Raw genomic sequence first — 14,370 nt, 5'->3', positions numbered from 1 at the left:
TTTGACGGCATGAGTCTCTAAACTCCATTGTTGGGGGTGAGGAGCTCTGCTGTGTCTCGATGAATTAATGCAAGTATTTCTGTTTTCCATTCAAACATGCGTGTTCCTATCTAAGATATCCATTCGCGCCTAACTATGGAGAAGGTGATGATCAGTGACACTCATCACCTTCCTCAATCCATGAACGTGTGTCTGACAATCACCTCCGTTCTACATCAGATTGAATGAATATCTCTTAGATTCCTTAATCAGAATCTCCTGGTATAAGCTAGATTGATGGCGGCATTCATGAGAATCCGGAAAGTCTAAACCTTGTCTGTGGTATTCCGAGTAGGATTCAGGGATTGAATGACTGTGACGAGTTTCAAACTCGCGAGTGCTGGGCGTAGTGACAGATGCAAAAGGAGAGTGAATCCTATTCCAGCACGATCGGGAACCTCAGATGATTAGCCGTGCTGTGACAGAGCATTTGGATCATTTTTACAAGAGGAGGGGATGTAACCATTGACAACGGTGATGCCCCAACACATAGCTTGCCATAGAAGGACGTGCGTGCGTGAACCAGAGGACAAAGGAAAGCAGAGGTTCAGAAGACAAAGCATCTCCAAAACTCCAACATATTCTCCATTACTGCATAACAAGTAACCTTTAACCCATGCTCTCTTGTTCATTCGCAATTCAACTGATAAATCTAATTGACTTCCTGACTAAGAATTACAAAATAACCATAGATTTCTTCAAACCAACAATCTCCGTGGGATTCGACCCTTACTCACGTAAGGTATTACTTGGACGACCCAGTGCACTTGCTGGTTAGTGGTACGAGTTGTGAAAAGTGTGATTCACAATTCGTGCACCATTCTCCACTTCCACAACTGCCCAGGCAATAACGTAGACATGATGATTAGCATCTTGTCCAACAGCCGATAGGATTTGGCCCCCGAAAACAGTTTTTAGAAAAGCCCCATCAAGTCCAATTAACGGACGACAGCCAGCCTTGAAACCTAACTTGCAGCCACTCAAGCAGACATACATCCTCTCAAATATGACCTCACCACTAGGCTGTGGCTTTGTACAAATCTGAACAGTTGATCCCGGGTTGGTTTTCAACAGTGTTTCACCATAGTCCCTAAGCATGGCATATTGCTCCTTCGCATCCCCATAGACTATATTTCTAGCATCACACAGTGCCCGTGATATAGAGTTTCTATTGAGCGACAAGTCATATTTCGTCTTGAAATATGTTGTAGCCTTACAGTTCCTGAAATTGGGATATTTTCTTAGTTTTTTGACCAACTTACCTGCAACCCAATTTCTATTTGCTGCCCTGTTCTTATCCTCTCGTGGACAAGTGTGGTTATTGAAGAAAGTCTTAACTTGCCAGCAACTGTCTTCGTGGTCCCTTGATACGTACACAACCCACTTGCAATCCTTCACCTTACATACTGCCCTTACCCTTTTCCCGTCGTTCTTCCTAAACCTCATCCGTCTCCCTTCTTGTATAGTGAACTCCCTCACTGCCTCCTTGAACTCCCACTTAGTATTGAACTTCATCCTGACTTCTAAATATAGTTCCCCGAACCTAGCACCCTGTCTAAACACCGGAAATACCTCATCCGAACTTTCTTCTCCAACCAGCTCATTCTCTGAATTAGGTGGTGTTTTCATCTCCAAAGAGTGCCACAAATTTCCACCATCCGATTCTGACCCCGGATCAAAAGCGTCATGGTTATCCCCCTTTAGGCCTCCCGCCACAAATCCGATGTCCACATCTTCATCAGAAACATCTTCCACAAATCCATCATCATCAACACAGACCTTGGCCTTCTCTTTTTTCTTTCCACTCTCTGCCTGGACCTTCTTCCTTGCATTAGGTTTCTTGACTTTCTTCTTCTGTGAAGGAACGGTATATCCAATGCCCGATTCATCCGAGTTATCATCCAGCTCTTGTGGCTTATAGGCCTCGTCCTCAGCACTCTCGTAGCTGTCATGAGAGTCTGAGTCAGAGGATAAAAGAACATGATCACCAGCATTTTTCTTTGCTTTTGAAATACCTTTTCCTACAGACCTTAGAAAATATCTCCTAGTCCTAGTTACATTGTTCTGTCTGGGCATGGATTTGGGTTTGGGAACTGTCTTAGGCTTAGACTTTGACTTAGGCTTAGACTGGGACTCCATGTTAGAATTCACATTGCTCTTCCTCGGTAACGCCTCTTTAGCTTGGGGCTTGTATGTTACCATGCTTAAACTCATAGGAGGGTCCTTCTCGGTGGTAGGTTTGACAGGGGGTCTTTCACCATCCTGAAATTTGACTTGGCTTGCTCTCTAAGATCCCTCACCTGGTCATCAACATGCACAACAACATCCTCTCCTTGTACTATTTCAGGTTCTGAAATTCCATGTTCAATGTAGACATCTACTACCCCATTGTTCTTTCCACCATGAGAACACAGCTCTCTCAACTCATTATCAGAGTCTAAACGCCTTAAACCTACTTCCAGGCTCATCCCAGGGACCTGCCACCAAACCTCCTTCATGGTCTCATAGCCTAGCTCTTTGAAGTAATTTCTCAGGTAGAATACATCCAACCTGTCCACATCCAGATCACCTAAACAATGCTTATTGTCAGGTGTGTATGTCCATCTCCCATCCTTACCCCTCTCAAAATTTCTCCCATGATGAAACAATATGTCTAACAATACGGTGTTCATCTGCAACATAACAGAGGAAAAAAAATTTACCACGCATGCAACACAAAAACAACAAATAACTTAGATATTACACACCCCCTGTTCTTTTCACAAGAAACAGAGCATGCATTACTGGTTTGAAGAAGGAAAACACTAAAACCCTAAAAAGCAGTGGATTCTAACACAAACTACATGCATCATGTTCAAGTAACTTTAACAATCGGCCATATCAGGAATGAAACATGATCCAAAAAATTAAAAAAAATAAAATAAAATTTGTACCTTGAAGCTAGCTTAAACGGTTCTTCAGTCGTTGCTTCAATGGTGAACCACGAACCTTCCCCCAAGTTCAGTGCAGCAATGTTAAGAAACCAGGCAGCAGTGCCCTTGCCTGTCGCTACTAATTATGGAGGAGGAGACCAAGCATTGAGAGAGGTGAGAAAATATGGAGGAGAAGACGTAACGAATGCCAAACCCTTTGCCCAAGTTACTACTACACTCACTGTGATCAAAACGGAGACGTGTGGGTTTTCAATCGTTTTGCCTCATGAAACGACATCGTTCCGAATGTCCAACGTGGCAGTGGCTGTGCCACATAAGCAACGTCGTCACTGAGTCACGCAGGAAATTCTCCGAAGGACCATTATGGTGCACGAATCGCAATCTGGGGGACATAAACAGTGCAATTGGAATCTCAGGGGCTAAATTGGTGCACGGGCTGAATCTGGGGACCACTATGGGGATTTAGTCAAACAAACACACTCACACAGCTGAGAAATAGAAGAAGAGAGAAACCCCATGGTTACTATTCATCTCAATCTTCCAAAGCTCATATCTTGAGCTAGAGAGTTCCGATCGCCGCACCGTTTGCGGCTACTCGTTCCTTGTGAAGAGCTCTACAAAACCCACCCAAGAAATTAGTAAGGCAGCCACGAAATCTTCTCAGTTCTTCTCTCCAAATTTTGGATTTTATTAGGGTTTTGGGTTAAATGGGTTTTTGTTGATTTTGGATGTTTAAGTTCACTCTAATCCTTGCTTAGCATTGAGTTGTGACATCCAAATCTGTTGGAAAAGGTAAGAGATATTAAACTCTTGGGCTTTTATGTTTAAATGGAACCCTAGGTTGATTTGTGATGGTTTATGCATATATAGTTTGATTATTGTGACTTTGGGAGCTATTGAAACTTATTGGTGCTTATTGGAGTGGAATTGAAAGCTTGGATTGTGGTTGGGAGTTTGATTGTGCTAAATTGGAGTTTTGGTTCATATAGGGAATCGGCCAAGGTATGGTTTCGGTTTCCTCTATGTAGTATATAATATTCATGGACACTTAGGCTAGTGACCCATAGGATAGGGTTGAAATTATGTGATTGTTGATGATGGTTGGTTGATGTTGTATGTTGAATTAAAATGGTTATGTTGAGAAATAATGATATTGAGATTTTGATGTATGATAAATTGGGGTGACTGACTATTGTTATTTATGGCTTAAAAGCAAGAATGAGTTTGATGATAGAAAATTGATAATTGTGATATGATAATATTAATGTTGAAAATGATGAAGTATGATGAGAGATTGGTATTGATGGTTGGAGAATGGTGAGATGTGATGAAAAGATGTGGTAAGTGATGAATTTTTGACCCAAGAGGGTAGTTGTGCTGTAAATGGGGGGGGGGGGGGTTGATGTTGTTTTGGTGGGAGGTGATTTGAGAATTGTGAAAATTTGGTAAATTGTGGATTTTGGTAAAAAAGATTTTTAGTGAATTTTGTCCGATCATAACTTTTGCCTCGGTTTTCAAAACTGATTGAAACTTATTTAGAATTAAAGATCTTTGAAAACTCTTTACATCGATATAAAGTTTGTAAAATTTGGAATTTTGTAGAGAAAGTTATGATCATTCAAAGTTGGTGTTAAAAATCTGAAATTCTACAAAGTTGCAGAATTTCAAGATTTCTGATATGTGCGGGCGCACACCCTCGTGCGGACGCACACCCCTGCAAATAATTTGACCTGTATTCACGCACACCCCTGTGTGCACGCACAGGTAGGGAAGTGCGTTCTGTTTGCAGCGCTAGCACAGCTTGTGCGCGCACATATCCAACGAAAAACTTCAATATGTGCGGACGCACATGTCGGGAAGGTCAGTCTGTTGGGGGGCGCTAGCACAGGTTGTGCGAGTGAACAGATTCTGAAAATTTTGTCACCTGTGCGTACGCACACCCCTGTGCGTACGCACACACTTTAAAATTTTCTGGGCATGTGCACGCACACACCCCTGTGTGGCCGCACACACCCCTGTGTGGCCGCACACATCCTGTTTCCCTAATTTTGCTTATTTTCAACTATTCTACCTTTCCAACAAGGTTGTAAGCTTCTAAAACACCATTTTAAGACTTTTGGGCCTAGTTTTGAGTATTAGAACATGGGATATAACCTAAGGGTTCTAGAAGATGATTTTATGATCAATTAGAAAATGGAGGCCTAGGTTTCTGGCGTGCTGAGAATGGTTTGACGTTATGTGATGAATGGTTGATGTATGAGACGAGAATTGAGGAACTATTGAGTTCGGAACTAAGATGTGAATTTACAGTGGTTGAGATGAGTCGAAGACTCTGAATGAGATGATGGACCCATGTATATTGAAAATGTTTTCTGAAAAACCACTGAAGTACTGATTTGTACTAAGATTATGAGACGCTATGCGCCTGGTAGGGACGAGGTTGGATCCCGCCTGTCGAGGTAGTGGCGGCGGCGGCGTAAGGGCAGTGGTTTGTCCCGCTTGCGTTGAGATGTGAGGTCTGTGGCAAGAGTATCCCGCTCGCTTCTCTTCGGATCTATAGGGCGAGCAGGCGCCGGTACCTGGATATTGATCCAGGCACTATATCTCGGGGGTTCCCATATGAGAAATCCGAAGGGCAACGTCTCCATGAAGATGTGTCGGGTTGGCAGTTGAACCAACAATGTTATATCACAGCCAGTAGGCAAGCATTCATCATATGCATTTCCTATCTGTTTGTTTGCTTTGCCGACTTGTAATTGTATGCCTAATTGAATAACATATCTATTTGCTTACTTGATCTACTTGCCTTGTATGCTTTTACTTGTGAATTACTTGCATTGTTATTAACTGTGCTTTCTACTGGGATTGAGGAGGTTCGGAAGGCGATGACGATGGGATCGCATGGAGGATAGGATGGTAAAGGCTGTGGGACAGCGGTGTTGGTTAGAATAGAAATCCCTTAAGATAGATCACCCGCTTTATTTATGATGAGGTTTATATTATGCTTATTTGTTTTAGAATGCTTTAAGCTTGAATCTTATGATAGATATGGAGTTTAGGATTGCCTTTGGTGTCCCGGAGTCTTATATCCTACATCACTGGGCACTGTTACCATACTGGGAACCTCCGGTTCTTATACCATATCTTTGTTGTGTGTTCAGATGCAGGTCGCAACCCACCTCGGTGAGTTGCTTTGGATGGTGACAGAAGCGGAGGATCCTAGATTCTTTTGGAGTCTTTTTGGTTTATCTATTTATACATCTCTCTTTTGTATTTTGTTTAGCCTAGAGACTTGTATTATGAGAGAAAAACTTGTATAAGTTGTTTTTAAACCGTCAGGTTTCTGTATGGTTCTGTATACCTGTATATGGCTAGCCGGCTTAAACTCCGCGGGTCGATGCTAGTTTCCTATAATATTATATACTTATATTTTATTATATCTTATCTGTTTCTTGTGCCTTAAGATAGTAGCTTCGTTAGTACGTTTTGCGCTTTTGAAATCCTGTTTTTGAGCTATATCCTTCATCGGGCTTCTAGATTATATTATTCTTTCTATATATATCATACGTATGAGCTTTAGAACTATCGTAATCTCTGGTTAACCTTTGCTTTATGACGTGAGGTAAAGCTTAGGCTAATTAGGGTGTTAAAAAATACATTAATAAACAAATAAACTAAATTAACTATCTCAATTATACTTGGACTATTCAACAATTCAACATAATCTTTTCAATTTGGGATTAACTACTAACCATAGAAAATAGAAAATTTAGAGTAACTTAGTATTATGAACATTAATTATGTGTTGTGAAATAACCTAAAATTATAATGTAATTTATTTTTAAAGAAATAATCAAGCATTATTGTTAATTATGAAATAACCTAAAATGATAATGCATTTTATTTTAAAGAAACAATCAACCATTAACATTAATAAATAGAAACTATCGTCAAAATATTTTGATTAAAAATATGAGGGGTTAATTACTATTTATTATTAATAATATATTGATTATATCAAAAAATAAAAATATAATTATCTATATTTACATTATTAGAAGAATTAGCATCACAAGTAGAATTTTATAAAAAAAAAAGTAAAATTGCATATATATAGTGAATTTAAAAAATAAAGATGGTTAAGTAATTAAGATTTTTTTGAAATAAATAGTAGAAAAATAAATGTTATAAACTATATTCTTTCAAAAAGTAATCCTTATAGAAATAAATGTTAAATAAGACAAATTCTAAAAAAATATACTAAATTATAACTAAATTTTGTATATTTTATTTTAAACATAATACAAAAATTTAATTTAAATTTACTTTTTCAAATTTCAGCCTCTCTCCTCAATACAACCTTTCAGATGTTATAGTAATGTAAGTCAAGTATAAAAGTGTAGTGCATTCTCACCTATATATTCAAAGGAGATTCTCGCTAGATACGCAGGAAAAGAAATAAAAAGATAACATCTATATCATCGTATACATATGGCGGATGAAATTAATTAATATGATTACAATTTCCATAGTAAAAATATTAATTAATTAGGAGCTTCCAGTAGATGATGAAAAGAATTATTTTTTCCCCATAATTAACATGTATGTATATATAGCTAATTTTTAGAAGAAGGAATAAATATATATAATAATTTATGTATATATTCTCTGTTAATAATTTATGTAAATTGTGTATAATATGAATGTAATAAATTATATTAAATTCATGTATATGTACGCTTAAATAAAAACTGATAAAATATAAAAAAATTAATGTATTAGTAAATTATTTAGTATTCATTCATTATTAATATTATTTATCTATTTATATATCAAATTAATTCCTAATTTTGTATTAAGTAACTCATTTTAGTCTTTAAAATTAAATATCGTGCACCAAATTATTCCTAATATTTCATATTAACAATTTAATGGACAAATCCAAAAATATCTATATGATAATGCCCTAATATTTTAGCATACTATAAATTATACTATAATTTTATATATCATATTATAACTTTAAGTCAACTCCTTAAACACATAAGTACACATGACAAAAGAGAATATTATAAAATAAAATTATAGTAAGATTATTTAAAAACACTGTAAAAAAGACACATTGTAACACTCTAACTTTTAGCATGTCATGATCGTACCAAAAGTAAGGCGTTACGGACCTGATTTTCTTTATTATAAATTTACTATTGAGCCTTTACGTCGATATCGCGTTTCTGTTTTTAAGAAAATTTCAAAAAAAAGATTTTAGTAATTAAAAATCACATAACAAAAGATCTTCAAATAATAATAACCACATAATTACTAATAATAATAGATGTTATACGATTAAATTCAATGTAAAACTCAAATACAATACCTATCCATCTGCATAAAATAAAAAAAATCCTAAAGCAACAAGGACGAGGGAACTCTATAAAAACAACAGGAATCACAAGTAAATCTACTAGTCGTCTGCAGCTTCTTACTGAATCTCCGAACCTGTGTCACTGAAAGGGTGGAAATTTTGGGGTGAGAACAAACCACACGTTCTCAGTAGGCAATGGGAATGCCGTAAAAGTAATGGATTAAAATGCAAATAATTAACTTTGCTCAATAAAAATATATTTTTATCAAACCCTTTTGTTCTACTTTAGCTAACAAATTACCTCTTTTTTTAAAAAAACTCTAAACTCAAATCAAAACTTAAATATAAAATTAGTCACATTTTCTGTCTCTCAGCCACATAGTTAATCTTCAGTCAAATGTCAACTTGTAATCACTTTAATACACTTACAAACAAGTAGTGCAAGTAAGAGATTCAATTCAATGTACAAGCAAGTCACAACAAGACAAACAATACAATCACAAAGTAATAAGACAAGCAAGCGCAATCAAATGCAAATGTGCAAACAACATGATGCATGTCTATTCCTAACGCAGGCCATGAGCTCATGTGTCGGTTGCCTACCCGCTCCCGACATTACCCAGGCACAAGTCCCAGGTATGGCTTTCCAGATGCATCAGTGTGCTTATAAGTCGTACGGCTAGGCCGCATCAGTGTGACTTTCCAAATCAATAAGCTTACATCTGGAAAACAGTTCTCAGTGTGTGGGCGTCCCCACTTTACATTTGGCACTAAGGCCCAAACAATATCACATCTGCTCTCCTATGGCAGACACTTCATTAATTAATATATTCTTTAAATCCTTGTTCTCTGCTCTCCTGTGACAGAGATTCCTTTTCTTAATAAACCGAGCTCAAATCTTTACTTAAAACAAAATCTCTCCTTAAAAGATTGGGTTTAAAACATTATATTTTTCTTAATAAATCAAACTTTAAAATAGAGTAAATCTTTTCTTAACTAAATATATTTTAAATAATTTAATTTTTCAAAACCAAATCTTTTAAAATAACTTTTCAAATAAAACCTCAGATTTTATAAAATTTTGGCGGTATTTTCTCTAAAATTCAGTCTAAACCACCCTTACGGGTTCCCTATTCCTCAACAATTCACCAGCCTTTTTCTCAACAATTCTCAAATCAGCGAAATTCTTAATAATCAGAAAACAGTCACATTCACAGCAATAATCCATACTCAATAACATTACTATTATTAATATATATATATAGATATATTTGTAATTATTCAATTAATTTTGTAGGCATTCTAAATTAAAAACGTTTATCTTTAAAAATAAATCCCCTACCTTCATACGAAATCAAAATCAACGAAAACTTTGGAGAAACTTTTTTATCGAGCTGTTGAAGAGGAAAGCGTCAGAAATCATATGTGCCTCCTAGAACTCCAGTTGGCCGAACTCAAGGGAAAGAGGAGCTACGTCACCGTCAATTTCTACCGGATCAAAATAACACCAACATGTAGAGGAAGAAGATACAAACACTTTTATCGGATTAGATTTTTTATTAGAGTTACGGATCACAAGAAATTGAAGCTAAAAACTCATGGTTTCCATGAAAGCTCACATTCTCTCTCGGCCTTTCTTTCTTCTTTTTTTTGCCAAGTTCAATTCGGTGGTGAGAGTAAAGAAATGATAGTGTTAAGGCTGATAGGAATGAATGGATAATTTGTGGTGGCTAATGCTTCATTAGGTGTCATTGATTAATAATTAAGAGTGGCATGTGTAACAATTATATGTATGTATATATATATGCACAAGAGCACATAAGCCACGTTTCTAATTCTTTCATTTGGTTATATATAAAAAGAGAGCATGTGTCATGTTATAAACAAGTAATAATATAATATTGTAATAATATAATACAAATCTTAATGGCTTCGGCCAAATAAATATAACTAAATAATAATAATAATAATAATAATAATAATAATAATAATAATAATAATAATAATATTTATAAAAATCAATTTAGACTGTAACTATCAATATAGTTTCTGATATAATTTCTGATAGATAATTTAAAATAATAGAATAAGTCATCATTAAATTAAATTTTATTTTTAAATTCAAAGCATAAAATTTAATTTTAAAAATTCGGATGTTATATCCTACCCACCCTACAAAAATTTTTGCCCTCGAAAATTGATATAAGATGGAAAAGATTCATATCAATTCCATTTTCAAAAATATCGAAGAAAAGAAATAGAGAGGTGTGGCATGTTCAGTTTGCAAATGTGAAAGAAACCATATCTGATGAAAGAAGTTTGAAACAAAAAGTCTTACGACAAACAACCAAGGAAGAGATTCACATTAGCACGAATAAGGATTATGCGTTGAAACGGAGCTAACCCCTAAACTTAACTTCTAACGTTCCAAAAACCCACGATTCACGTTACCTGTTACTTCTATCTCGTCTATGATAATCCATTAGTGTTTCCATATACATGAATCATTAGTATTAAGTTGGCCAAACCTAATACCATGAGAGATGCAACGGTTGACTAACAGCATTAATCAATAGACAATCATGCATTTGAAACTCAAACTCTTGTCAGTGGGACAAGTCCTACTGCATGACAAACACTCAGAGTATGCAGTAAAGCATAGTCAGTCCATTCCCAAGGCTCTAACGGGAACGAACTGCTCTGATACCATAATGTAACACCCTAACTTTTAGCATGTCATGATCGTACCAAAAGTAAGGCGTTACGGACCTGATTTTCTTTATTATAAATTTACTATTGAGCCTTTACGTCGATATCGCGTTTCTGTTTTTAAGAAAATTTCAAAAAAAAAAAGATTTTAGTAATTAAAAATCACATAACAAAAGATCTTCAAATAATAATAACCACATAATTACTAATAATAATAGATGTTATACGATTAAATTCAATGTAAAATTCAAATACAATACCTATCCCTCTGCATAAAATAAAAAAAAACCCTAAAGCAACAAGGACGAGGGAACTCTATAAAAACAACAGGAATCACAAGTAAATCTACTAGTCGTCTGCAGCTTCTTACTGAATCTCCAAACCTATGTCACTGAAAGGGTGGAAAATTTGGGGTGAGAACAAACCACACGTTCTCAATAGGGAATGGGAATGCCGTAAAAGTAATGGATTAAAATGCAAATAATTAATTTTGCTCAATAAAAATTTTTTTTATCAAACCCTTTGAAAATACTCTTGTTCTACTTTAGCTAACAAATTACCTCTTTTTTTAAAAAAACTCTAAACTCAAATCAAAACTTAAATATAAAATTAGACACATTTTCTGTCTCTCAGCCACATAGTTAATCCTCAGTCAAATGTCAACTCGTAATCACTTTAATACACTTACAAACAAGTAGTGCAAGCAAGAGATTCAATTCAATGTACAAGCAAGTCACAACAAGACAAACAATATAATCACAAAGTAATAAGATAAGCAAGCGCAATCAAATGCAAATGTGCAAACAACATGATGCATGTCTATTCCTAACGCAGGCCATGAGCTCATGTGTCGGTTGTCTACTCGCTCCCGACATTACCCAGGCACAAGTCCCAGCTGGTATGGCTTTCCAGATGCATCAGTGTGCTTATAAGTCGTATGGCTAGGCCGCATCAGTGTGACTTTCCAAATCAATAAGCGTACATCTGGAAAATAGTTCTCAGTGTGTGGACGTCCCCACTTTACATTTGGCACTAAGGCCCAAACAATATCACATCTGCTCTCCTGTGGCAGACACTTCATTAATTAATATATTCTTTAAATTCTTGTTCTCTGCTCTCCTGTGACAGAGATTCCTTTTCTTAATAAACCGAGCTCAAATCTTTACTTAAAACAAAATCTCTCCTTAAAAGATTGGGTTTAAAACATTATATTTTTCTTAATAAATCAAACTTTAAAATAGAGTAAATCTTTTCTTAACTAAATATATTTTAAATAATTTAATTTTCCAAAACCAAATCTTTTAAAATAATTTTTCAAATAAAACCTCAGATTTTATAAAATTTTGGCGACATTTTCTCTAAAATTCGGTCTAAACCACCCTTACGGGTTCCCTATTCCTCAACAATTCACCAGCCTTTTTCTCAACAATTCTCAAATCAGCGAAATTCTTAATAATCAGAAAACAGTCACATTCACAGCAATAATCCATACTCAATAACATTACTATTATTAATATATATATATATATAGATATAGATATATTTGCAATTATTCAATTAATTTTGTAGGCATTCTAAATTAAAAACGTTTATCTTTAAAAATAAATTCCCTACCTTCATACGAAATCAAAATCAACGAAAACTTTGGAGAAACTTTTTTATCGAGCTGCTGAAGAGGAAAGCGTCAGAAATCATATGTGCCTCCTAGAACTCCAGTTGGCCGAACTCAAGGGAAAGAAGAGCTACGTCACCGTCAATTTTTACCGGATCAAAGTAATACCAACATGTAGAGAAAGAAAATACGAACACTTTTATTGGATTAGATTTTTTATTGGAATTACGGATCACAAGAAATTGAAACTAAAAACTCTTGGTTTCCATGAAAGCTCACATTCTCTCTCGGCCTTTCTTTCTTCTTTTTTTTGCCAAGTTCAATTCGGTGGTGAGAGTAAAGAAATGATAGTGATAAGGCTGATAGGAATGAATGGATAATTTGTGGTGGCTAATGCTTCATTAGGTGTCATTGATTAATAATTAAGAGTGGCATGTGTAACAATTATATGTATGTATATATATATGCACAAGAGCACATAAGCCACGTTTCTAATTCTTTCATTTGGTTATATATAAAAAAGAGCATGTGTCATGTTATAAACAAGTAATAATATAATATTGTAATAATATAATACAAATCTTAATGGCTTCGGCCAAATAAATATAACTAAATAATAATAATAATAATAATAATAATAATAATAATAATAATAATAATTATTATTATTATTATTATAAAAATCAATTTAGACTGTAACTATCAATATAGTTTCTGATAGATAATTTAAAATAATAGAATAAGTTATCATTAAATTAAATTTTATTTTTAAATTCAAAGCATAAAATTTAATTTTAAAAACTTGGATGTTATACACATCTCTTTTGTTAATCAAAAGTTAGAAAGAAAAAAAGATACACCTAATAATGAGCAACTAAAATAGACAAAATTAAAAAAATAAAATAAAATGTATAAGTAGAGATAAAAGAAATAAAAATTAAATAAATTACAAAAATTGTACTCTAAACACAAGAGAGAGGAAGAGAGAAAGAGAGAAAAGAGAAAACAAATGAGTAAAAAATACATTATGATCTTGTATAAATAGATGACATTGAAAAAAATAAACTAATTAAATTAATTCATGTATTTCATTATCATATTTATTATTTACTAAAATAATTTGATGTTTACTCTAATCAAATCAAATCAAATAATTAATATAATTAAATAAATTAATTAATTTATATAAATTATAATAAATTGTGAGATTTAAATGTCTAATCAAATTAATTAATTAATATTATTCATTAGTTATAATTGATTTGTTTTAGAGAATTAAAAGAAATAAATTGAAAAACACTCTCAAAAGCATATCACGTCAGCTTTACTATTAAATGCAGAAATTTAATTTTTATATAATAGAATAGATAGATTGTAATAATTTTACAATATTCATTTAATGAGAATTTAATGGATTATACAAGTAGTAGCATTTTACTAATCTTTATTTAAAGTGATACAGTACCTCTTTATTAATTAATACCAAGGTTCAGAAAATCGAACCGGTCATTAAACTACTCTAGTTACTGGTTTACTGGTTTACCGGTCTAACCAATGATTCAACCGAAAAAACCGTTTTAGAATAGAATAATAAAAAATTATAAATACACATCCTAAAATATAATTATAATCTAATATAAATCTTAAAATATCTTTGAAATTTAAAACACTACATAAAATATCATCAACCAAATACATATGATCTTATCAAA

The 14,370-nt window shown here is 34.1% G+C and overlaps 2 long non-coding RNA genes across 2 annotated transcripts; both read right to left on the bottom strand.

Annotated features, from left to right (window-relative positions):
* Positions 1-8,295: 8,295 nt before the first annotated feature.
* LOC140178128 (uncharacterized) lies at positions 8,296-10,136 on the bottom strand. The gene is made up of 2 exons (XR_011870370.1): positions 9,680-10,136; positions 8,296-8,479 (listed from the first exon to the last, which is right to left on the bottom strand). It is a non-coding gene; the product is annotated as an uncharacterized lncRNA (long non-coding RNA).
* Positions 10,137-11,687: 1,551 nt separating this feature from the next.
* Positions 11,688-13,123, bottom strand: LOC140178127 (uncharacterized). Its single transcript, XR_011870369.1, has 2 exons — positions 12,661-13,123; positions 11,688-12,109 (listed from the first exon to the last, which is right to left on the bottom strand). It is a non-coding gene; the product is annotated as an uncharacterized lncRNA (long non-coding RNA).
* Between the last annotated feature and the right edge of the window lie 1,247 nt (positions 13,124-14,370).

Source organism: Arachis hypogaea, chromosome 13, assembly GCF_003086295.3.
Source record: "Arachis hypogaea cultivar Tifrunner chromosome 13, arahy.Tifrunner.gnm2.J5K5, whole genome shotgun sequence".
Classification (NCBI taxonomy): Eukaryota; Viridiplantae; Streptophyta; class Magnoliopsida; order Fabales; family Fabaceae; genus Arachis; species Arachis hypogaea.
This window is presented reverse-complemented; position numbering and strand designations above follow the sequence as displayed.